This window comes from Papaver somniferum, chromosome 2 (assembly GCF_003573695.1).
Source record: "Papaver somniferum cultivar HN1 chromosome 2, ASM357369v1, whole genome shotgun sequence".
NCBI lineage: Eukaryota > Viridiplantae > Streptophyta > Magnoliopsida > Ranunculales > Papaveraceae > Papaver > Papaver somniferum.
Window position 1 is genome coordinate 45,960,045 of NC_039359.1, and position 26,930 is coordinate 45,986,974.

Below are 26,930 nucleotides of genomic sequence, written 5' to 3' on the forward strand. Positions count from 1 at the left end.
ACTAATCATAACCCCATCTGAAAATCAAAACCCATATGTATCATATTTTACTGAGACAATCGCTTCGATTTCCCCAAGTTCTATTCTTTCTCCGGAACTTCTCTTTACAGAATCAAAGAAATCTCACTTCTACTAACATCCTCTCAGAAGATTTGTGGATTTGGGGGAGTTTCATTCAATTAGTACAACCCTTTATCCCTTCGTACTATTACAAACCCTAGATTTGGACCAAAATCGGTGAGCTTCTTTGATTTTATAGGATTTCAAAGTTATTTTTTTGATTTCTTTATTACTCTGAGTTACTATTTGTTTCTTGTTCATATCCATTTTGTGATTTAGGGTTTGATGTGGGTTTTTCTTGATTTGATTTGGGTTTTTCATTTGGGATTAATTTTCTTGATTTTGATTTGGGGTTTTTTTGATTTTTAGGTTTAAGTAATGGCGGATTTGATGGTGATTGATGGGGTACCAAATGAGAAGTTCGTTTGGTTTTTTCCGTAGGTTTGTTTCATATAGGTTTGGAATTGTGACATCTGATTTAGGGTTTTTGTGATTTTGAATTTGTAGCTCTACCAATCTAGTCGTCTAGTTCTAATAGTGTTTCTTAGCCTGTCATTTTTAGTGATTGTTGGATTTTTAGTGGTGGGTGATGCTGCTTGGGGTGGTGGATGCTGGTGTTCATTGGTTGGTGGTGTAGAGAGCTTTGAAGTTAAATATAATATATACTACTGTGATGGATTTGTGGCTTAGCTTAAGTTAGAAAGGCTCACAGTATCCATTTTTTGCATTGTTGCTTATTATGAGTATAGATTTCTTGCATTTCTATCAGGAAAATTGGGATTTGCATTTATGTACTATTAACACTCCTAAGAAATTGAGTCAGGCGAGATTTTGAGCTGGAATTCAGGTGGAAGTGAAGCTGTTGCTGTCCATTTCTGTGTGTATATTTCAAGTGTTTATGAATGATTTATGAAGACAAGGAAATGAGAAGGGAGAAGTGGCTGTAATATGGTGGTTTTGAGCTCGAGTTTGGGGCTGAAATGGGTTCAATTTGGAGTTGATTTTGCTTGGAAGATTTGGGTATGAAATGAATTCGTTAATGGAGGCGAAGTTGTTCGAATTGGAGGAGATATGTTTGAAATGATGAAGCTGGTGGTAATGGTTCGAATGAGTGGTGGTTTGATCAAATTTGGCAGTGAAGATTTAGGAGCTAAAAATCGGTAAAGAGAAGCTGTTAATGCCATGGATTCTGTGGGTTATTTGGGTCAATCAGTTGCTCGAGTATGTGTGATGGTTGTAGCTCAAGTTGCAGGCTGAAGTGGGTTGAATTCTGAAGCTTAAAGTGAAATCCATAGATGTGGTTGCAGTCTGGGGTTTATTGAGAAGGTGCAAAGGGTTATACAGCAAAGAAGAGGAGCTGAAGCCGTTGGTCTACGGTGATGAATGATAGTGATTGTGGATGTTCGCAAAAACTGGAAGCTGGGGATAGCATGGATTTTTTGGTACAGAGTGGTTCGAAGAAATGGCTCAGTGGTTCTTTGTTCGTTGGTTGTTAATGACATTTGTTCTGGTATCTGCATTGGTGAAGGTCTGGTGGACTATTTTAGAAGGTCCTGGCAATAGCTAGGATTCATGCTTAGAAGGCAACGGGTAGTTCGAAAACAGGGTGGCGCTTACACCCTTTGGAGTAGTGAATCTGGAAGATCCACCTTTGGACCCATTCTTTGTACACACTTTTCACAATATGTTCTGAAACAAGAAAACAGGTAAGCTAAACCTTTTTTATCTTGTTTGTTGATTGTGTGTGCGTACTCTACTGCATCTTTATTCTTTTCTGCTTGCCCTGAATATGCAGATTAGTGTAGGGAGTCGGGAGCCAGTTATTGTCAGCTGCTCGGTCGAGGAAGACTTTATCCAAAATCATCAGTCACTAACAGCTTACTCTATGTAGAAAATGCAGATGTAAGCATTTCAGTCACTAGTTTCTTCACAATCATCATCCACCAACAGCTTATTCTCTGTCCATAGGTAGACGATGCCACCTAAGTTCAGTTTTTAAGCAATCACAGTAGATCTTAATCCTATAATTTCTTTTTGCAGAGATTGATTTGTTTATATGGTGTCAGGTTTGGGTGTTCTTCCTTTGCGTGGTGGGTATAACACCTTTGGCTGAGCATTTAAAATATGCCACTAAGTAAGTTGTCTTTGGCTTGTGGGACTTGGAAATATGCAATTCTGATTGGGTTCTGTAACTGAAGCTAACTCATGCCCTGTTTTTCTTATTTAGCTATGTAGGCAATTAGCTTACTACATGGGACTACTGGTATGTTTTACTCCTAGTGTATGAAATACATTCCTTATCATGTGAATGCTAGATATTCATGGAACAGTTAGCTTAGTCTTTTAAACTCATAAGAAACAAATCGTTTTAGATTTTATAGTTTTTTTTTACCATAACATATTGGGATGGTGGCATTTCCAAATGTCTAGTTTATGAAACTCAGTATCATGCCTGTCATTGTTCTTAAATGAGTGAGCCAATGTGCAGCCAGATACTTACAATTACAATAAAAGTTATGCCCTATGTTGAAAATTTCTCTCTAAAGGTTATTTCACCTTAGCAAATGGTTTTAGTCTCTCCAGCATAATTTGGACAATAAGGTTTTTTATCTCACCTAATAGGACCTAGAGGTGATTGTTGTCGAGGTTCAAGTGGATCAGCTGCTACTTCTACTATTACAGATTTGTCAAGAGGAGATCATGCCAAAGGTGGGGTCTAGCAGAGGTCGTGGTAGAGATGCACCAAGTGCCAGTTCAGGTAAAACTATTAATACTGGTGGGAGAGCTTCACTTAAGCACAAGTGCTGGAACTGGAACAACTAGGGGCAGTGGTGGAAGTAGTACAACTACACGGAGTGGAAGAAGGGGCAAAACAACATTTTGGATGCCATAAACTATTAGATCATCTCAACTTATCTCTGTTTGCATGGCGCCCTTCCCTGTGCAAAAACTAGAGACTGCAAAACTTGGCGAAAAGGTCCCTCAGCATCTTTTTCCTCGCAAGGTGATACTTTTGAGCTGTAGCATTCTAAATCCTTTCATTTGCTTCCTTTCATGCTACTATTTATCTATCTGATGTTTCATGTGATGCTGAGATGGTATAAGAATTACAATTGATGTTCCTTCCACAGTTCTAGTAATTCTAATAACATTATTGAATTCATTGTGTATGAAATTAATATCGGGAAAGAATGTGTAAGACTATTAGAAAGATCAAAGGTGAATGCAACAGGGGTTTTCATATGATTCATATATTTATTACAAATAATTCATATATCTTGATGCATTGTTCATATGTAAAATTGGGTCTTCTAGTTGATCTAGAATGGTATATGAAGGTGTAGAGTACACACTCGGGTGCAGAAATCTGCCGGAACTATAGCCGAAATTCTTTTCTTTTTCACCTGAAAATAATTTTGCAACGTATATAAAAGTTGCGCAAATTAGTATTACACGTTGCCTAAATTAATATAACCGTTGCGCAAATTTAAAATTGGTTGCACAAACTCAAGAATCCGTTGCACAAATTCAAGAATCCGTTGCACAAATTCAAGAATCCGTTGCTCAAATTGCAAAATAAAAAGTTGCAAAACCTGTGAACCAACATTTATATGTTGCACAAATTAATTTGTGCAACCTTTCTGGCGTTGCAATTTGCTACGCCATATTACTAACGGATATATGCATTGGTTATATCCGTCCCAAATCGGCTGTTTTGGTGTAGTGCAATCAATTTAATCAACAACCAAAGGTTGGATTCCCAATTGATTGAACTTACGCACAACCTGTGGTATTTCAATTATAAAGATAAAAAATATAATGCGGAAAAGAAATAACACAGACACCAGAAATTTTGTTAACGAGGAAACCACAAATGCAGAAAAACCCCGGGACCTAGTCCAGAATAAACACACATTGATTATAAGCTGTTACACCAATTTCCTACTACCTATTCGGACTAGATGTAATACCTACTTCAACACTTGTAAAACTCCTAGCAGAATACCGGTTCTCTTTAGAAATTCTTTACGCAAATCTTCTAGCAGAACCCACGGGTCTCTTTAGAAGATACAACAACACGACTGATATGATTTGATATTTTGTTTGCACAAAACACCGATTTGATTTCCCTTTAGATGTGAATCAAGGTTTTGGAAATCTTGTGTTTGTTTTGATAAAAAACAATTACTAGGTAAAAGTAATATCAAAAACAAACTTGTAGATTAGGGTTTATTATACTCTTCAATAATAGGAAGAGAAACCTAATAACTCTACAACAAGAACAACTAGAATAAATCTAGAGATAACTTGTTTAAAACTTCAAAAGGATTTTTACGAGATACCTTAATCGAAGTTTTCTTTCTAGCTTCCGATTTCGACTAACAAGTGTTGGTATACGATCGGAAACTAAAATCTATCAAAACCCAGGGTTTATGATCAACAACTCTTGAATGGTTTTATATCAGAAGAGAAAACCTTAGAATAGACAAGAGGTGAAAAACCTAGATTACAAGTTGTATAATCAATCACGAAGATTAAATCCAACTCGGCTTTGTGATCCCCAATACAAAGACTTTTATCTCACTCTTGTTCACGAAGAACAGAAGACATGGAAAACAACCTTATGAAGCTTACACCAAATTTCCAAAGGGGATGAAAAACGTGTAAACTGATGAACCCTTTATTTATAATGAATAAGTTATCTTAAAATCTAAGCAAGAGTTTTTACTATTTTCCTTTTTCAAGACTCTCCTAAATATGGGAGTCTTTCCTAAGTTACAACTCTTGCCAAAATAATTAAATAAATAATTAATTAGCAAATATTGTATTTATATGAATAAATCATATTTTAACTTAGGCAGGAATTAAAAGTTATCACAAACACTTTAATATGTAAATAAAATATGTTCGGATTAATAGCCATCTTGTCTAGATAAGGAAACATCACCAACTTGACCAAAAATGCCTTTTAGTCGTAATTGGGCCCAAGTCCGTGAACCGTTACAAACAGTCCATGGATTGTTTCCTACTAACGAACTGTAACAACTACAGCAACATTTATAATTGTTACTGTAATAAATCACTCATAACTTCATCGTTATAACTCGGAATTGAGTGATTCTTGGCTCCTTGAATTCGTAAGCTCATTCACTATAACATGAGATCCTCTATAGGGATAAAGGTTATTGTCACCAAAGTCATGAATCAAATAACCTCAAGTATATATACATAAATGTACATTTACCGTCATAGGAATTGTTCCATAGAGTGAGCATTTATCTCGATAGATTAGAAAGGTAGAATTGAACAAGAATCCAAATGAAATCAAATACATACCTTTATTGATGAAGTATTTGTTGATGTCTTCTTATAGTCTTCAATCTTCATCCTTTAAGGATAGCTTCGATTCAACTTCTTAGACATAATCTAGTCCGAAACTATCTTTAGTATGCTAAATCAAGAATGCATTTTTGCAACTAAAATTGACAAGTAACTTGACATACCAACGCTAGTGGGTTCAACCGAGCAATGCTCTAACAATCTCCCCCTTTTTCAATTTTAGTGACAAAACCATTTTACATATGAATTGTACTTGTTAAAAGCATTACAGCTCCAAAATCCTACATGCTTGATTTCCTAGGATCTTCAACTCTGCGTGTGTTCATCCTGTACTTGTTGAAGATCTATCATAGTATTATTACACAACATCAAAGTTTCATTGTATCACAACTTTGATAATAATACTACGGTGGTATGTATCACTCCCACTTAGTCAATACATCAACTCTTTATTTCAATCATTGAAACATTCTTCTATAATGTCAATAGCCGTTTTCACACACTATTAGTATCAAAGCAATTTTCAAGATATTGAAATAATCATCATTGAAACCTTCCAAGTCTTACACCAAATGATTCTATCACACAAACCATGTAAGATGTTACTCGGCAATTTTCTCATGATATAAGATGAACTATATCGTAACACAACTTATGTCTCAATAATTGGAGATAATAGAAATAGACTTTCCAAGTGATAGATAAGTTCAAGTCTCCATATACCATTTGTCGAAGAAGTTCCACAATCTCCCCTTAGTAGTTCTTCGTCTTCAAGATATGAACGTCGAGAGATTTAAGCTCAACTATACTATCTATGTCCTAGTCCGAGATATCTAAAAATAGGCTAGAAATCAAGACTTATAGTTTTGATCACTAACATTGACAAACATGTTTGAGATAGCAAAGCATGCGAGTTCGACCGAGCAATGTGCAAACACACTATATATGCTTATATTCAAAGATAATTACGTAATCTCAACTCTTTATTTCAATCATTGAAACTTTCTTAGAGGACGTTATATAGTTGTTGTTCACAAACTATTTTTCGTCAATGCGATTTTCAAGTTATCGAAATTATCATAATGAAATATTCCAAGGCAACACCAAATGATTGTATCACACAAACCATGTAAGATGTAACTCGGAAATTTCCATATGATCTTTTTCGGACATTCGTCAACGAATGTAAGATGAATTAGGCTAAAGCGAAAGCTTGCCAATCACATATTCCGAGAAATATATAAGCAAGATAAACTCATCTCGAAATCTCAAATTTGTATAATAGAAAACTATATCGTAACACGACTTATGTCTTAATATAGGAGATAGAGTAGAAATATACTTTCCAAGTGATAGATAAGTTTCAGTCTTCATATACCTTTTGTCGATGAAGTTCCACAAGCTCCCCTTAGTAGTTCTTCGTCTTCAAGAGATGAACGCCGTGAAGTCTAAAGCTTAACTACACAATTGATGTCCTAGTCCGAGACATCTAAATAGGCTAGAAATCAAGACTCGTAGTTTTGATCACTAACATTGACAAACATGATTTAGATAGCAATGCATGCGAGTTCGACCGATCAATGCTCTAACAATTCTCTTTTGGTCATGAAGTATCTCTATGAAAATTTCATGAGGATCCCACTAGTTTTCGTACCTTTGCCACTTATATTGACTAAAAGGGGGAGAATTAATGTGTAGTTTCATACTACAAATACATATAGTTTACAGATCATTATGTAAGGGGGAATGGTTTTCATGTCGAGATGAAGTATTGACTAAGAGGGAGTGATACATATCACCATAGTATTATTGTCAAAGTTGTCATACAATTGAACTTTGATGCTGTGTAATAATACTATGACACCGTATAATAATGATCGAGAGCATTTTTTCTTCTCATTGTTATCGTTACGGATCTTCAACAACTATGATGCTGAGTTTAACACGTATAGAATCATGGAGTACTTGAAGTGACGAAGATTTCTAGTTGTACTGAAGATCCCAAGGAGATCAAGCATTTGGATGAGAAGCTACAAAGTTTTATTTGTTTTGTAATCCATATGTATTGATAGTTTTGTCACTAAAATTGATAAAGGGGAAGATTGTTAGCGGACTGCTCGGTCGACCTCGCATGCGTTGCTATCCCAAGAATGTTTGTCAATGTTAGTGATCAAAACTATAAGTCTTCATTTCTAGCCTATTTACAGATGTCTCAGACTAGGACATAGATTGTGTAGTTGAGCCTTAGACTTCACGGCGTTCATCATTTGAAGATGAAGAACTGTTAAGGGGAGATTGTGGAACTTCATCAACAAAAGATATGTGGAGACTGAAACTCATCTATCACTTGGAAAGTCTATTTCTGCTATATTGAGACATAATATAGTTTTCTATATATACGTTTGAGATTTCGAGCTGAGTTTATCTCTCTTACATATTTTTCGAAATATGTGTTGGCAAGCGTGTAGTTGCATCTTTTCTGATGACTACGCCCAAATAAGATTATAGACTAAAAACTACTAAAACATAGAAGATTCGATATGAACAAGATGTAAAGAGCATGAAAAGTAAAGATTGACACAAGCAAATAACGTGGTTAGGCCATGAAGACCTACATCCATGGAAAAGAAGATGTTTTCTTATTGATTATAAGGTCTTACTCTTGAAAGACCATCTATTGTTACATAAGTTGTCCATCTCCTTATACATGGACTGGTATTTATAGGCAAAGTAGACTCGTGATGGCTTGTTCGTCCGAGCTGGTGGAGTCATAGTACATCGTCTTTGCTGATTCGGACTGGCTCTATAGTATCCCTTGAGATAGCTTGCTTTGTTCTCCCTCAGAGTCGTATCGCTCTCCTCCATATCGCGTAGCCCTTCTTTGGAGAACCTCGTGTTCTATCATCTCTAGATTATAGTATAAGTCGTCCGAGTCTTCCATCACGATGTAGATCTACCCACATCTTTCTTTTATCCTTCATTAAATGCAGTCCTTATTTTTAGACTTGACCGTCTGAGCGGATTAGACTACTCCTTACACGCGTTATTCATGTGACGCTGTAGCAGGTGTCTCGATTCAGACAAACTCACCTTTTTGGAGGATGATTCGATGCTCATATCTCATCATCTTATCATGGATTCACCCCTTAGGATGTTGACACGTTTCCATCGGTTATTTTACCCTCACATATTGCTCATTTTCTTTGCAACTTGCCGAGGGCATGATGGGAAGAAAACTTAGTGACCATGTTGTCTTTATCGCCAGGTGTACATTTGTCTGTAAGCCTTAGGGTGCCTGTCATCTTTCTTCAGACGTCGTGAGAGAGAGGATATCTTTCCTTTTGTATTTTTCCTCCAGGATTCTTATCGTCTTGTTCGTCGCGTTTTTGAACTTCTTGGGTTTGGCAAAACTGATTGGTTTTTCGAGGATATCCATTTATATTTAAGAAAAGTTCTTTTGTGGTAAGGATGTGAGTTTTGTTTTCCTCCTATTTTCCTTCTATAGAGTTCAAAGCTCCTTTCTGTAGAAGGTATCCATGTGTGTTGGACGTTTTCCTCCTCGTCCCCCATGGTGGCCGGGTATTTCTTCTTATTTTCTCCGACATGACGGTATGTCCTCTCATTTATGAATTATTTCGGTTTTTCTTGCTCCGGATTATAGATCATCACCAACGTTTTCTCGGAAAGACCTATCTTTTTGCATAACGTCTTTAGCCTCATCCGTTTGTCAAGTGACTGAACTTTTCGCCGGGGGATTTCGTGTTTACCATTGTGTTTCCTTTTACTGGAAAGCTTGGAAACACTTCATATATTGTGTTTTTTCTTGCGATTGGTCTTGGAAACACTTTACACCGTGTGTGTGTTCACACGTTTTGTCTTAAAAACATTTGCTGCTGGAGGTGGTGAGGTATAAAATACTACCTTTTTATTCGAACGTATATATATATATATACCTTGCCCCTGTTTTATGCCTTAGCGCCGGAGGCTGGTGGCTGAAGCGGAGTGAAGGTGAATTTGCAGGATGGAATTCTCCGATTATTGCTCTTGTCTGAGGTGTTCGTGTAGAGAGGGATCATTCATGCCTGAATTGGTAGCTTTTGCTCCGGACGAGGATCAGATGAGTATTAAGTCAGTTGTTCCCAGCGAGGTGTGGGTGCGATGCTCCTGTCATAGGACTTCTTTTATGTTGTTATGTAATATGACTTCTTTGCTGGAATATTTATGACATTGTTTTGTTTACACTTTGGTACCTCATGGCTCTGAGGAGTTATCGTATGTAGTGTTGGTCCAACCATGGATGACAAACCCAAGGAGTGGTCAGTTCCTGAATTTGGATAAGGTATCACTTATAATGTTGGACCTTTGCACATAAGATGTGTCCTTCTCGCCTGTTGCCCAGTTGGTTTTTTTTTTTATTGTCATGTTTTAGGTTACTCTTCACTCTCTTGGTTTAGTGATCAGATGTGTTCTGAGTAGGGGAAGACTCAGGATGCTAGGGTTTACAAAAGTTGCAGAGAGAAAAGAGTTTACAGAGGGGGAGAGAGAAAAAATTCCAAGCGAACCAGAGAGTACCCAGTTAACCCCACGCTTTTGGACGTTTTCTGGATTGAGAAAAAACTCAGGCTGCTTTAAATATTTTTCTTTCTTTTGGACGTTTTCTGGATTGAGATGTACTGAGAAAAGAGTTTACAACTACTTAGAAGCAAAAGTGTACCTGCTCACTGCCAAACGTCCTCTTGTATTTACATGTTAACCCCACGCTTTTCTTTTTTCTTCAACTTTTGGTAAAACAATTGGATAAAATGGTATAGAAGCAAAAGTGTACCTGCTCGCTGCCAAAGTCCTCTTGTATTTATATGTTAACCCCACGCTTTTACTTTTTCTTCAAATTTTGGTAAAACAATTGGATAAAATGGCATATGTAGAATGATATTTTGGCGCTATGGTGCACTGATACGGAGATACTGATACGGCAATACGAATACAGGATTTGTCAATTTTCAAAAAATGGGGATATCCTCTCTTCTCCGATAATTGTGGAGCTCTCCAATGGAGTTTCCTTTGGCGATTCTTTCCAAGAACTCAGCCTTCTTCCCATTTCAATCATCTGTGATTGATTCAGTTTAGAAGTGTGCTATTCTGAACTTCTCCGCCGTCCAAGGACGGATCTCTGATCCTTCCCCTTGGGGCAGGGATTTATTGGGTAGTAGAGTTCTTCGTCGCTTTTTAGGGATTTTATTATTATGGAGTTAAATCAAATCCCTTCTCTAGTTTTTGCTTCTAAATCTTTTTCTTTCTTTTGGACGTTTTCTGGATTGAGATGTACTGAGAAATACAAAAACATCTCAAACTACGTAATTCTACCAAGATTAGCTTTGCCATGGTTTTACCTGATGATGGCGTTAGATGGAGAATTTGGAGTTGGAAAATTTTGGTCAAAAAGATTTACTGAAACTGTAATACAAATTCATTGGTTCGAGAATTCCTCTGGGAGTTTTTTAAGAATTGATGAAATTTAGACATCATCATCTCCAAGAAGTTTCATCTGTATTCCTTATGGAAGGAATGGTCATATTTGGAGAAAGTTTCTGGATTCGTTGAATCCTTCTTTGCTTTCCAATTCTAACAAATCTTCTGGGATTCCTCGGCAAGATTTAAACTTAACGGAAGAAAACTTTCCAAGTTTATCAACTCCAAAAACTGATAGTAGGGATTTTTATCATCTCGTGTTAGATGTTGTAATTCATTCTTCACATGCTGGATAGAGCAGTATTGAATTGGACTTGCTGAAAAGGCTAAGCTGGAAAAACAAAATAGCTATAAGAAGCATCCATGGGAAATTAGGCTTTCTATATGCAGAGTCTGCATACGTTTATAACAAATTCAAATAAGAACAATCCATATCAACATGAAAAACACTCCCCCTTACATAATGATCCGTAAACCATATGTATTTGTAGTGTGAACTACACATTAATTCTCCCCATATTTGTCAATAAAAATTGGCAAAAGTACAAAAACTAGTGGGATTCTCATGAAATTTTCACGGAGACACTTCATGACCAAAAGAAAGAAACATATCAACTTTGTTTAGATGATATCACAAAGTCGAAACTTAGTGACTTCATCAAGGAGTTTATTAAGATACAAGTTAACCCCTACATGTTCCAAACCCGCTTCTCCCTACAAAGATATGACCATCAAGCACAAGTTGATTTAAGAACTCTCCCCCATAAAATGGCATTCCCTAAAGAACAGCATGAGTGACCTTTCTTCTGAGAGAAGGATTTATATATTGGATTTTAGAAATCCTACAAGGAGATATGATTTAAGAACCAATCATTGAAAGTTTCTCATGAGATCGTGTTACTAAAAATTTAGAACTATCTCATGGTAACAATACACAACATGTAATCATGAAGATCAAGTATTGTGATCATATTTTCTAAGATACAAACTTGTATAAATAAGACTTGATATGCTTAGAAGTAAGAATAACCTTTTCAACAAGGATTTACACCAAGAATGGTTACCAAAAGTGTATGCAAAAGTTTCTTTGACAATAAAAATCAACATCCAATGGCTTTGATTATTGCTTCTAACCTGTTATACTTAATAATTTCAATCACAAATCAAGTTAGGTAATTAAGAATCATACACGTGGTATTTATCCATATTCATCTTTCTCATAACTAGTTCCAATGACTTCAAAAGAACTAGTTGAAGAGTTGTTCAATTGCTTAGATATTTATATATAGACACAATTGAAACAAAATCGGTTTGATTCATTTGAATCAATTCATGAAAAATATAGCCACGGTTTGCAAAGATTGCATTCCTTATTAATTTATTTTTTAAGTTCGTGAACTTCCGATTTGAGAAATATAACCAGCTTGGGTACGCGTACGGGTACGTGCACCTTAGCTACCGGATTTGAGTTTACAAACTCAGCAGAAATTTTCGGTTCGAAAACTTCCGTGGGTACGCGTACCTAAGGTAACTGGTTTACTAGTTTGCAAACTACAAACTCAGCAGAATTTTCCGGGAGGAAAAGTTCCGCCAGTACGCATACGGGTACGCGTATCCAACCTATCTCCTTCACCAATACCGTATGCACACATATGCACACATTTGATTTCCGACACATGGATTTATACACTAATGTGCGAACACACTATATATGCTTATATCCATAGTTGGTTATGTAATCTCAACTCTACATTTCAATCATTGAAACATTCTTCTATAATGTTATAACAATCGTTATTCACAACTATTGTCATCAAAGTTATTTTCAAGATTGAAACGTCATCATGACATTCGTCACGGGTAAAGATGAACTTGGTTAAAGCAAAAAGTTTCCACATATGTTTCATGAAATATGTAAGCGAGTTAACCTCAGCTCGAAACAATAATTTGTTCCACATATTTAAAAATTACCCAATATAATATGTGCGCCCCAATTCTTTTGCAATCCTCGCCGTATTTACAAGGGCTTCTTGGTGAGGATGCACTTCCAACATAATCAGGTTGTGTTGAGGTGAACAAAATCTTTCTCACAAAAGGTATTCGAAACAAAATCATACATGGACTCTAGGAATTTAACAACTTCCTTGAAACTTTCAACAACTGTTCCATACCTTTTAAAGACGTTATCCCTTGTCGAACTCTTGTCTGGGAGATCCTTCTTAATAGTACTCGTTGTTATATTGGTCTTATTTGGTACCCATTTCTGAGCAGTTTTTGGAGCAAAATATTTCTTCTTCTCTCCAATATAAATATGAAACTTCTTGGGGGGAATACTGGAAAGACTGGTATTATGAGACTCATTTTTTCTCCAGTTTTGAACATCAGATCTTGTCATCTTAACAGAATTGGATCTGGTTTTATCTCGTTTAAGAAATCTGCAATTCCTTTGCAAGTGACATGGTTTTCCATAACAAAAACAATGTTTAGTAGAATGGAAAAAGTTATGTTTAGTGTTACCTGAATTTGTATGTGCTTGCTTTGGAGCTTGATAGAATTTCCTCTTTTCGTCATCCGCAGTTGGTAGAGATACTTTACTTTTGTCAACCGTGGAAGGTTTTAGTTGATAAGAATCTTTAGCTTTGACAAATTTTACCTCTTTGCAAATACCAGGAGCGTCTATTCCTTCATATCCCAATCCTCGTGTATCACGATGAATTCTACATGCTCCTAATATCGAGGATAATTTATCTGAGCTGTTATTTCTAGACAAACTCTCTTTTAAGCTCGAGTTTTCTTCTTCCAACCTTTTGACCTTTTCAAGTGCAATAACTAGATAATTCTTGGATGATTCACATTGAACTTTGAGATCTTCTCGTTCCGAATCAAATAACAAGTTCATCTCAATGTTCTCCAAGTTATCTAGCTTTGCTTGAAGAGTAATTTTCCGATCTCGACTTCTGGCAATTTCTTCTTTAAGCATTCGTATTTCGTTGAGATAATCTCTTGCACCAATAGAATCAAGTTGGTCTTGCAAGTCTTTATTCCGAATACGAAGTCTGTCATATTTAACTTTCTCACTGAAGATGGTGCTTTCATCCTCCGAGAGTTTCTGATGACATTCCTTAAGAAGATTATTAGCAACTGGATCTTCATGGAATACTTCTTCGTCAGAATCAGAATCAGTATCCCAAAGAATTTTTCCAGAAGCTAATGCAACTTCGCCTGCGTACTTTTGGTGATCACAATATTCGGGTCCATCATCAAGAGTAGGCAAAGCTGCTGCATATGTCGATTGTCTACGGCTCCAGCTAGGAAATACTGAAGAAAGGTGCCCGAAACCACGAGAGTTATAACATTGTACATCATCATTAGGATATGTTGTAACTTTGGAAGAACTCTTTTTCCTGTCTCTCAAGATTTTTCTAAATTGTCGTGGAGTAACATCCTTCGTATCTGGCGAACCAGGTTTATCCTTAGAAGAATCAGAATTCTTTGCAGCTCTAAGAGAAGTCACCTCTTTTCTAGATGCGTGTTCATTATCAAAGATTTTTAACATTCCAACAAAAGTATTTCTGGAGAGTGTAGAAAGATCGTTTGATTCTTCAATGGCATGTTTCTTATACTCGTATCTTGATGGCAGAGACCTGAAATTTTGCACACAATAACTTTCTCTGGAATAGTTCTTCCTAATGAATATGAGGAGTTAACTATTTGAGAAAGTCTTTGGTTAAACTCATTAAAGGTTTCATCATCAGACATGCGAAAGTTTTCCCAGTCAGAAGCTAGATTTTGAAGCCTTGCTTCTTTCTCTACGGCATTCCCTTCAGATACGGTTTCTAAGATATCCCAAGCATCTTTATACTTATTACACGTACTAATTTGGTTCTGAAGATCTTGGGTAATGGCATGGATGATATCATTTCATCCTTCGGAATTTTGCTTTACAGCAAGAATCTCAAGATCATTAAAATCACCAATATCCTTTGCAACAGTTACACCGTCTACTGTAACTAATGGAGGATTATAGCCATTAATAATACGAACCCATGATTGAAAATCTCGCGCTTGAATAAAAGAACGCATAGCAATTTTCCACCATAAATAGTTGGTGCCATCGGAGACCGGTGGTACGTTTATAGAGATAGCACTTATGTCCATAACAATCAGATTGCTTCAAATTAAGGTCTTAGCGTGTTTGCCTTCTCTGATACCAATTTAAAAAGCGGGGGTCTAACAACCATACCCAATTTCGTTTGGAAATATGTATGGACTAACTCCAATATACTTTCAAGAGAATCAACTAGAAAGTCAGACTCAATCTTAAGAAAAGTATATCAAAGAGTTATATCTCAATTTCTTAATTCAATCCGCAATCAAACAAATAGAAATTTGCGAGCCTAATTGAATATAAGAAATAACTTGGACGGTATCAAAAACCAATATCCAAGTGTCAATTAATTTAATCAACAACCAAAGGTTGGATTCCCAATTAATTGAACTTATGCACAACCTGTGATATTTCAATTATAAAGATAAACAATATAATGCAGAAAAGAAATAACACAGATACCAGAAATTTTGTTAACGAGGAAACCGCAAATACGGGACCTAGTCCAGAGTAAACACACACTGATTATAAGCTGTTACACCAATTTCCTACTACCTATTCGGACTAGATATAATACCTACTTCAGCACTTGTAGAACTCCTAGCAGAATACCGATTCTCTTTAGAAATTCTCTACGAAAATCTTCTAGCGGAACCACGGCACTCTTTAGAAGATACAACAACACGACTGATATGATTTGATATTTTGTTTGCACAAAACACGGGTTTGGTTTCCCTTTAGACCTGAATCAAGGTTTTGGAAATCTTGTGTTTGTTTTGATAAAAAACAATTACTAGGTAAAAGTAATATCAAAAACAAACTTGTAGATTAGGGATTATTATACTCTTCAATAATAGGAAGACAAACCTAATAACTCTACAACAAGAACAACTAGAATAAATCTAGAGATATCTTGTTCAAAACTTCAAAAAGATTTTTACGAGATACCTTAATGGAAGTTTTTTTCTAGCTTCCGATTTCGACTAACAAGTGTTGGTATACGATCGGAAACTGAAATCTATCAAAACCTAGGGTTTATGATCAACAACTCTTGAATGGTTTTATATCAGAAGAGAAAACCTTAGAATAGACAAGAGGTGAAAAACCTAGATTACAAGTTGTATAATCAATCACGAAGATTAAATCCATCTCGGCTTTGTGATCCCCAATACAAAGAATTTTATCTCACTCTTGTTCACGAAGAACATAAGACATGGAAAACAATCTTATGAAGCTTATACCAAATTTTCCAAAGGGGATGAAAAACGTGTAAACTCATGAACCCTTTATTTATAATGACTAAGTTAGCTTAAAAGCTAAGCTAGAGTTTTGACTATTTTCCTTTTTCAAGACTCTCCTAAATATGAGAGTCTTTCCTAAGTTACAACTCTTGCCAAAATAATTAAATAAATAATTAATTAGCAAATATTGTATTTATGTGAATAAATCACATTTTAACTTAGGCATGAATTAAAAGTTATCACAAACACTTTAATATGGAAATCAAATATGTTTGGATTAATAGCCATCTTACCTAGATAAGGAGACATCACCAACTTGACCAAAAATGCCTTTTAGTCACGTAATTGGGCCCAAATCCGTGAACAGTTACAAACAGTCCACAGATTGTTTCCTACTGACGAACTGTAACAATTACAGCAACACTTATAATTGTTACTTTAATAAATCACTTATAACTTCATCGTTATAACTCGGAATTGAGTGATTCTTGGCTAGAGTTGTCAATTTATAACCCGGCTTGCGGGTTGACCCTAACCCGGCTTGTTTCAACCCTCCCCGGCTTTGCTTGTTGTCTAAACGGGCCGGGTTAGGGTTGGCATATACAACCCTACTAGAAAACAAGTCGGGCTAGGGCCAATCCGCGGGTTACCCGTCAACCCGTCAAAATTAATAAATATATCCCTCAATCCCACCAACTCTTTAAAATTCATGATTTGCAAACATATATTAGAATTAGTTAATTTTAAGTCAATAAATAAAGCTAATTTTGGATCTATCCAAACAAATATAACAATTTTTAGATTTTAAATAATCAATCAATAAATTAAATTACAACTTAGATTCATCAATCACATATTTATTCAGGATGTCCTAAATTGATAAAAAGACTAGCATAATTTAAACAGTGAGTTAGTCTTACTCACATTAATTTAAACTTATAAAATGATAAAAAAAAAAGTAAAATGCTTAGTTGATGTTAGGGTTCTCTGCCTAAGAAAACTAAAGCGTCGTAACCGGCTATATCGTTGATTAAGTGGCAATAAAAATGTCCACTTTACAACTCAGTGGTGAGACTTCTAGTTAAACACCAAATTGACCTAGGTTCGACCTTTACTAAATGAATAATCCTAAACAATCCTAAATTTTAAATTTAATTTTTAAATTGATAACATTAACAAGCCAACCCGCCAACCCGTCAGGGTTGACCCGTCTAGGGCTAGGGTTGGGGTTTTGAGCTTGTTCGTGAATAGTACTAGGGCTAGGGTTGACCCTAACCCTAGTACGGGTTGGCAAGCTAGGGACGGGTTGACCCTAGCTTGGCCCGTTTGACAGCTCTATTCTTGGCTCGTTGAATTCGTAAGCTCATTCACTATAACATGAGATCCTCTATAGGGATAAAGGTTATTGTTACCAAAGTCATGAATCAAATAACCTCAAGTATATATACATAAATGTACATTTACCGTCATAGGAATTGTTCCATAGAGTGAGCATTTATCTCGATAGATTAGAAAGGTAGAATTGAACAAGAATCCAAATAAAATCAATTACATACCTTTGTTGATGAAGTACTTGTTGATGTCTTCTTGTAGTCTTCAATCTTCATCCTTTAAGGATAGCTTTGATTCAACTTCTTAGACCTAATATAGTCCGAAACTATCTTTAATACGCTAAATCAAGAATGCATTTTGGCAACTGAAACTGAGAACTAACTTGACATACCAATGCTAGTGGGTTCAACCGAGCAATGCTCTAACACTAACGAATCAACAAAATTAACATGGTAATATTCTTGAATGTCGACATCAAACAGGTAAGAAGCTTGTTTTTTAATGATATTTGAAACACCAACGGGGATAAAATTGAACATGGAAAAGAACAATGGTTAATATTGGAGCAGATGGTCTTATTGTGGAGTTAGCGGGAGAAATGGGATATAAAACAGAGAAACTACCTATCAAATATCTAGGACTACCATTAAGAGTGACTCCCAGATGTTTCACTGTTTGGGACACAATGTTGGAAAGAATGGAAAATAAACTTGCCCAATGGAAAACGAAGTATTTAACAAAGGCATGAAGACCCACTTTAATAAAAAGCACTTTGTCTAGTCTCTCAATTATTATCAATCCTGGTGACTCTTCCAACACTCGTCGAAAACAAAATGAAAAATATATTGAAAAAAACAATGTGGGGTACCAGAAAAAATATACTCTCTCCGTTCTAATTTACTTGTCAAAATAGGATTTTGCAAAAGCTTGAAACAAATTCAAATTACTTCCGTGTACACCATCAATCTTTCAAATCACTTGTTTAATATACAAGTTTTTGTATCCTAATTTTTATTTCTTTCTTGATAATTAGATAATTTTAGTGGAAAATATAGTAATTTTTTGGTACACTTTTATTAAGAAAAACACAATATTGACAAATAAACTAGGACGGAGAGAGTATTAAAGATGTGTTGGATGGCATGGGGAATGGTTTACAGGTCAAAAAAAAGGATGATGGTCTCGGTTTGAAGAATCTTAGATTTTTTAACACAACTCTCTTGTCAAAGTGGATTTGGAGGTACTCCAAATAAAAACAAAGCTTATGGAGAAAGATGGTGCAAAAACAAACAAGCTCAAGTGCAAACACTATAGTTTCAATTGACATGAGCGTCGTACAAAGAAGGGGTCTTTGGAAAGGAATTTTGAAATCAAACGGTGCTCTAGCAAAAAAATATGGAGCTAGGAACCTCTTTCTACTTTTGACATGATTGGTGGATTTTTGTAGGTTCGTTAAAAGACTGATTTCCAAGCAAGAACAAAATGGTACACAATTAAAGATTGCATAGATAAACAAAGCCACTGGCGATAGCTTCATTACTTAAATACTAATAGCCTGTTCGGTTCAAGTTTTTCAAATCTCAGGAATTGGATTACAGGGTAATCCAATTCCTAGAATTGGATTCCAAGAAATGGATTCCATGGTAAAACAAAATCTATTTGGTTGGGATAATTGGATTCCATTGTAATTCAAATCTATTATTTACTTAAATATCCTTGAAACTTCTAATAAAGCTAAAACTCAAAAATTTAAGAATTCAAAATTTCAAAACAAATTTGAACCATGGATGACTATTGTTCCACTTGTGTATGAAGCGCCTTTTTCCACATGGTTCTTTAAGAACTTCTCAAGTGAAACTATATCTTTTTCATAGACTACAGATTTACTGATTACTTACATAAAACTGAGCGAACAAATTTATAGAGTAGAATCACAACCTTATTTCGAAAGGCAAAAACAAAATATAAGATTCTATTGTTGTATTTCGAATGTAGAGTTCGAACATATAGAATTTGCCAAAAAAATACAACGCCATCACAGAAAAGTAGCAGGTGACAATAATGCAGAATTACTGATCTTTCACAGCAGACTATACAGCTGCTGCAGATGGAGAGTTGCTGTAATTCATAAACTTGTATCAAAGTAATTAAGAAGTTAAGCCAACTAAGAGTGCTTTTTCTTGCTTCCTAACCTAGATTTATAATCAAGAGTTCTTACCAGCTTATCTCATATGCCAAAACTAGCTTCAGGTTTCATAAAGTCTTAAACAACTCTTCAAAACTACACAAACAAGAACTTAAATTGAAATTGGAGAAAGTACAGTTGTTTCTAACCAAATACCCGTAAGAAAACAAAAGAGGAATTCAGTGGACCTTCTAACGCTTCCTTTTCCACCAATGCGGTTCACACCAGCCATCTTCTGAAGCTTCTTTTTTTCACTACTACTTGAGTATTCTATTCTTCACATAGTGAGCCCTCTTCCCTTCTTCCATCCCGAAAAACATTTTGGTCTTCGTAGATGAATCAAGTATAATCGAAGCAGCATCTATCACATCATCATCAGTAAGACCATCAATCTTCTGTAGCTTCTCAAACAACTGTTTGTTGGTGTCTGATTCTTGGGCCAATGTACTACGAATTGCTTCAAAATGTGAAAGAGTTCCTGATACAAACTTGCTGAAAGAATTAACCATCTGATTAAGACCATTCGAATCACCACTTGATTCACCAGATCCAACATCCAAAGAAGATGATCTAACCCTCTTCCTCCTCCTACCTTTATCATTACTATTATTGGCTTCGTCCACTGATACAGATTGGTTACTTTGTTCGCGTTCTGTTTCTTGTTCAGTTTCCTTTTTTGTTTCGTTCTCCCTTTCTTGCTCATCTTCTTTATCTATCTCTTCCAACTCTTCAGCTAAAGAAGCATCTCCTTTACCATTTGCTCTATCTTCAGCAAATATTTCAACCAATGCGTCCAAATGAGGAAAAACTTTCCCATACACTCCCTTTATACTTGGATGAGACTGCAAAATCCACAAATTGGGACTTCAAAAAATAAGAACAACAAACTGGACAAAATTAAACTAGAAACTCACAGTTCATAAATGAAACGAAACAAATGCAAAATGAAATTGCGGACTTGCCAGAGGCAGTGTTATTAACGCGAATGTAGAAGCTACACCCATGATATTAGTTAGTGAAGACACAGGTGAACGGTGAGTATCAGTGCAGTAACAGTGCAGTTAAAATAAACAGTGCACTGAGTATTAGTTGAGTAACAATTGAGTAACAGTGCAGTAACACAAAGATGTAGAATAGTAGAATTACTACTGCGCGTTCAAGCCTTGACTTCCTCAAAGTCCATACACAGAGACCTTATCCCACCACAAGGTCTAGTTATCACCATCAATTGATGCCTATAATGGTCATCGTTACCAAATTCACTAAATATACTTACACTGTTCACACTACATGGTTCATAAGGTAGCTCAATCTCAAACTTCGAATAGTGATTAGAGGAGAAATTAGAGACACAACTAATTAAATAGAAAGAAATATATTAAATAATGGTTTGAAATTACCTTAGCCCATTCATCAAATAAATTCTTCTCACACACAAGCTTATTGTTGACATAATCCCATTCAAAACCACTTCCAGAACTTAGCATTTCGTTGATTGCCATTGAATGCTTCTTCAAATTCTTTATTCTCGAATCAATGTTGGTAGTACTTAACCCGGAATTGGGTAGTTTCTCAGCTAATTTTTGCTCAATCACTTTCAAATAGCCAGATTTAAATCCTGTATCACTCTTCCACTTTCCATCAAGTGAAAGTTCCGTCAAAACATCAACCAATATGTCATCTTCAGCTTGTACCCAACTCCGATGAGGTGCCATTACTTGCCTGTTTACAACCAAATTATGTCAAGATAATTTCATAAGTAGTTTAACTTCAAATGGAACAAGGAAATGAACCATAGTAACTCACAGATTAACAGTGAGATTTCATCATCTGTGATTGTTGTAAAGGCGGAAAACATAGTAGTCATTGCTGCTATCAAACTCACACAGATACTATAAGATAGAGACAAAAATCAACCATTTGAAAAAATAAATCTGAAATGAACCATCCCCCTTACTATACCATTAGAAGATAAGTAATAAACCTTGTTCTTGTAACAGTTCAGTACAAATGAAAGTGATAAAAAATGTAAGCTAATACAGGAAAATGATGAAATCATTTTAACTAAATATGCGCCTACATCTACGTGCAGTCCATCTTTCCCACATTTGATTAGCTAACTCCTTTCTCTGAACATCCCAATAATTCGAGGAATCGACATGTTCGATCATTCGACTTTCTTGAGGAGAAACCAAATTAATTGGTTCATCTTCATATTCATCTTCCGGTAAAAATTCATCCATAGGAATTTCTCTCCTAATAAGGTTATGTATCAAACAATAGGCCATGATAAAACGGCAATGTATGTTCACAGGATACCATGAGGGACCCCTAAGTATTGCCCATCTCATTTTCAACAATCCAAAAACTCTTTCAATCACATTCCTATCCCTACAATGTTTCATATTGAACAATTCTTCAGCTGTCCTGGATTCTAAACGATCTCGCCCCCATTCCTTCAAATGATAACGTTGACCTCTAAAGGGAGCAAGAAATCCTCCACTATTTGGATAACCGACATCAACAAGGTAATAGTAACCTAAAATAGTAAGCATGTAAACAACCATCACTATCTTAATAAAAAACATGAAAAACACTCGCTAATCCGCAGATTCAAGTTATAATATTCTAACAAACTTACCATGTGGAACTTTTAAGCCATTTTTTTTTGTAAATGGCTTCCCTAAGAACACGAGAATCAGCAGCTCATCCTTCCCATCCAGAATATACATATATAACCTCCAAGTCTTGAGAACATACACCTAAGACATTGGTAGCAATTGCGCTTTTCCTTGTACGATACCTAGGCTTGTCTGCTGTTGCAACGTGGACACTAATATGTGTTCCATCTAATGCCCCTAGGCAGTTCTAAAGGTAAACAAGGTGATGTTAATAGTTCATTAGTGATACGAAAAACCAAGTGTTAATATTCATGACATATAAGGTTAAAAAGGTTATAATATTTCATTTGAGACAATCTCATACCTTAAAGCAGTTCCATCTCTGGTCAACAGAACTTGTAGAGACTGCTACCGGTTCTTTTAACAACTCTCCTTGAAGCCTAATAACTCCTTTCAACACCGTGTTCACATGTCTACTAATCGTATCTCCTGATCGCTTGAATTGAAAACCCACAACTCTATTCTTATGGTGATGCGTAATTACATATAAAAATATCGCTACCATTTCTTCGACATCACAATTCCTATTATCTTCTAGTCGACTAACAGTGCGCAACTTATGACAAAGAATTCTAAAAGTGCGTCTAACGAGACGAAGTTGGGATTTACATTTGGTGTCACTTTTGTATACCAAATCTTCCATCACCCACAATCGTACCATAGTTAATTCAAAACGATCATTAGCTCTTAACACACTGCTTTGATGACGCAATACATATGAATAGAAATGAATGTAAAATAAAGTTACAGCATCCATCGTTGTTCGGATATTGTCTGTCATCATTTCAAGTTTCCTTTTTTTTGTCAAGACTAGAGGTGCCATACTGGAAGTGGGTCTGAATTTGAAAAGGATAAGAACAAAATGGTCAACCATACATGACTATACAGACACGGATGATAAAACAGTAAACAATCATACAGCCACAGGGTGACTCAATATAGGTCTCAAGTCAAATATCAAAAGTTTTTCAGGAAAAAAAAAAGCATAATCTAAGTTAGTTTTTCATTGTCAAAAAAACACAACACAATCAAGGGATAGTTAAAAGATGATTTCATGGATTATATCATAAACCCAACATACACATGCATAAGCTAATTTTATCATAAAACTAAAAAATTACCGAAATCAATTTAAATGAAATTGGTGAACGGATTATACCTTGAAAGTTCTTATTAGTTGAATCAAAGGGAAACGCTGATAATACTGTAGTTGATTGAGTCGGGAAAAGAAGAAATAGGTACTGTTGAAAATGAAAGTTAGAGTTCTTGTGGAAGAAATCATTGTTCCTGAGTTGATGACCGATTATCACAAAGCCGTAAATCCAATTGAGGTGATAATTTGTCTTTTAATCAATCATTCCTGTAACAAACTGAAAAGAAATCAAAACCCTAACAAAACGAGCAGTTAAAAAAAAATGAAATTACATAAGATAGAGAAGAAAGAAAATACGAGAAGTTAAAACCACAACCTAATCATTGTATTTCTCCATCTCTCATTCTTCAGTGGTTTCTTTCTTCTTCTCTCTCGATCTCTTCTTCTCTCTCGATCTCAAACGAAATGGTTAGAAATGAAAAATGAAAACCAGATTCAGATTTTGTTTTCAGAGGGACAGATTCGTAATTTTCGCTCAATTCCCTTTGTTTTTTACGGAATCAAATTCCTTTCCACCCACCCACCAATGCAATAGAATAGAGCCCATAGGAGGGAATTGGATTCCTTAGAAATCAAATTCTAAATTTTTTTGGGCTGTTCGGTTCAGGGGAATTGGACCTATTCCCTTGGAATCCAATTACTGGGCTCCCAATTACCCGAAACGAACACGCTATAAGAGTGAGAAATCACGTTATACTAAGAGTGAGAAATCACGTTATAAAGATTGCATAGATGAACATCCTCCTGCTTTCACTTGAATTCTCTCTCTCTCTTCGTACGACTTACTCTCTCTCTCTCTTCTAATCGCCTGAGTGTCCCTTTTTTCTTCCCGGTGGCATTTTCTCTATAGCCATTGGGCTGTCTCCTAGCATCCAACGGCTCTTTTCTTCCGGAATGTTCGGCAAGAATTAACGTCAACTCGCAATTCACATGTCAAATTCAAGCTATCAGTTTATCATTAGTTCCCCTACAACTGAATATTATTTTCTTGCACTCTTCTCAGCCTATCTTTCTGGGTTTCAATGAAGTTACCAACAATCAACACTAATTTTCTGAATATCTATTACCCAAATCACAGTGGAAGCTATTTCTTCAACTGCAATCCGAAAGTCACTAACATATACCCAATCTCTGCAATCACTACAATCACCCCAGTCACTTCAATCACTATAATCATAAACAGAACAAAAATCACAGAAACAAAACTTATGGAAGCTGGAAATTCTCCCTACATGGCATATTTACAACATCTGAATCACAAGGAAATTCTTCCCCTGCAATTCCAGATTCTCCGTTGCAAAAATTACAACACATCCTACACTATTTTTCCTAAAGATTGCAAACAAATGATACTTCTATCTTGAAAAAAGTTCCAAAACAAAAATCTCAATTACTATAAGTACAACTGGTTATTCCTCCTGAACAACACCACAATTTCATTCACTATTCAAGGGAGATGGACTGCTTTCTTATTTTCCTATAAAATAAACATTTCTAGGATGATTCTAATCAGGCCTGAGCAAGTAAGTACCTCTGCTATATTAAGTTATGCCTATGTCCTGTTTCTTGTTATCCAATGCGTGAACAACAATCCTCATTATGTTTTTGTTATGCTCTACACATATTACATAAGTTTTCATACTAAGACTAGACTGCACTACACTTTTAAAGCAACCTACTGGCCAAATCCTAATATCACTACCAATTTATTTGAACAAAAAATACCCACTCTTCACAACATTCAATTCAAACCTTTAATCTTTAAACCAAAAAAAAAAACTTGTTTGTGATGTCAACCAAAAAAAGACTTTCATGTTCAGTTACTTGAAAACAACTCACATCCCTCTGAAAATTAAATTAAAATTTACCAGTTTAACTAGTACTAGCACCTCCAGTTGTTCTTCTAGCCTCACTGCAGGAAGTGCAGCAGCAGATTGGTTCTCACCAGTATTGGCTCTAGGTTGAGTAGGCTCTGGCTCAGTTTCTAGTACCGGAACATTCTGAGAAGGATTGGCTTCACCATTACAAGAATTAGCAACAACAACAACATCTGTAGCCATACGTCCAACTACAGGGGTCAGCATATCCAAATTTGGGAAAATCACAGCACCAATAGGTATGGGAATGGAGGCATTTTCTCGAATGTCAACTCTCTTAGTCTCAGGCATGGTCACTGCATAGAAACCCTGGCGCACACCACCACAAACAATATACCAGTCTCCCACAAGTACCATTCCTTCATTGATCACGAATCGGCCTCGACGGGGATGAGTAGCAAAAACCACCCAGCCATCCCTTGCCCCCCAAATTCGACCACCAACTGGCGGAGGAGGAACTCCCCGCTGACCTTGATATCCTCCACTAGATGTTGTTTCACCATCTCCACCTCCACCATGATTACCACCACCATTATCATCTACAACACCACTACCACTACCACTACCAATTTCATTCACACTATCAAGAAACACATGCCTTCCCCTTCGAGTAGACCCCTCTATATCTCCCGCATCACCCTTAAGATTTGGTGGGAAAATAAACCCATCAACATAATTCAAATTCTTCTGGAAGCAAATGCCTTTAGCAAACATTACTGTGAAAAGAAATTAAAAAAATTTCTGAACATGCATGTCACAAAAAAATTACCTGGAAAGGAGGCAGATTAAATCAAGACCTCGTTACAATTTGGACATGGCCAGGAGGAATTTGATCATACATCTGCTCCAATTTTATTCGCCGATTATAGTGCAAATTATACTAGTGCCAGTTGAAGTTGCGGGTATAGTTTGCTGCTTCTCTTCCGTTGGGGAAAGCAATTCCGTATGGCAGACTTGAAATGGTTATACGAGGATCATACCAGTCCAGTGTACGTTCCATCAATATCTTAGGGGTCTCTTCCACTATCTCCCCCTCGCAATACAGAACTCGCGGCATTCTCTGATCCTAAAAACTGCTTATCTCAGTGGTTCTGATCGAAATAAATTGAATAAGAAACTGAAAAGCTTTCTCTTGTTTATATTTTGGCTGGGAAAAGCAACAGACTGCACATCACAGCCGTTAACCGTTTCACTCATCCCTCTGATCTCTAAGAAAATTGGTCTTAGAGATTTGGGTCAGTTGCAATTGCGTATCGGCAAGCCTACAGCCTACGTGATTGGTTCTTCACCTACAATAACACCTTATTGGCTCATGCGGAGCGGCAGTTAACACTTGGCAGTTGCAATCTTTTCACTATCTCGGATCGGGTCTCGGGTAAGAATCAGATTATTACGGGTCGGGTACCAGGTATGCACACAATACTTGGAAATCGGTCCATCACAATTATAATGATCCATTTTTACACCGTAAGACTATGCATCTC

The 26,930-nt window shown here is 36.1% G+C and overlaps 2 long non-coding RNA genes across 3 annotated transcripts; one reads left to right on the plus strand and one right to left on the minus strand.

Moving 5' to 3' along the window:
• The first annotated feature begins 461 nt into the window (after positions 1-461).
• On the plus strand, positions 462-3,239 carry LOC113353181. Its single transcript, XR_003361127.1, has 5 exons — positions 462-1,766; positions 1,856-2,028; positions 2,127-2,194; positions 2,288-2,323; positions 2,743-3,239. It is a non-coding gene; the product is annotated as an uncharacterized LOC113353181 (long non-coding RNA).
• A 19,288-nt stretch (positions 3,240-22,527) lies between these two features.
• Positions 22,528-23,687, minus strand: LOC113353182. 2 transcript variants are annotated; one of them, XR_003361128.1, is made up of 3 exons: positions 23,576-23,687; positions 22,721-22,852; positions 22,528-22,603 (listed from the first exon to the last, which is right to left on the minus strand). It is a non-coding gene; the product is annotated as an uncharacterized LOC113353182 (long non-coding RNA). The 2 variants fall into 2 exon arrangements; XR_003361129.1 differs by having other exon boundaries at positions 22,721-22,845; positions 23,576-23,685.
• Between the last annotated feature and the right edge of the window lie 3,243 nt (positions 23,688-26,930).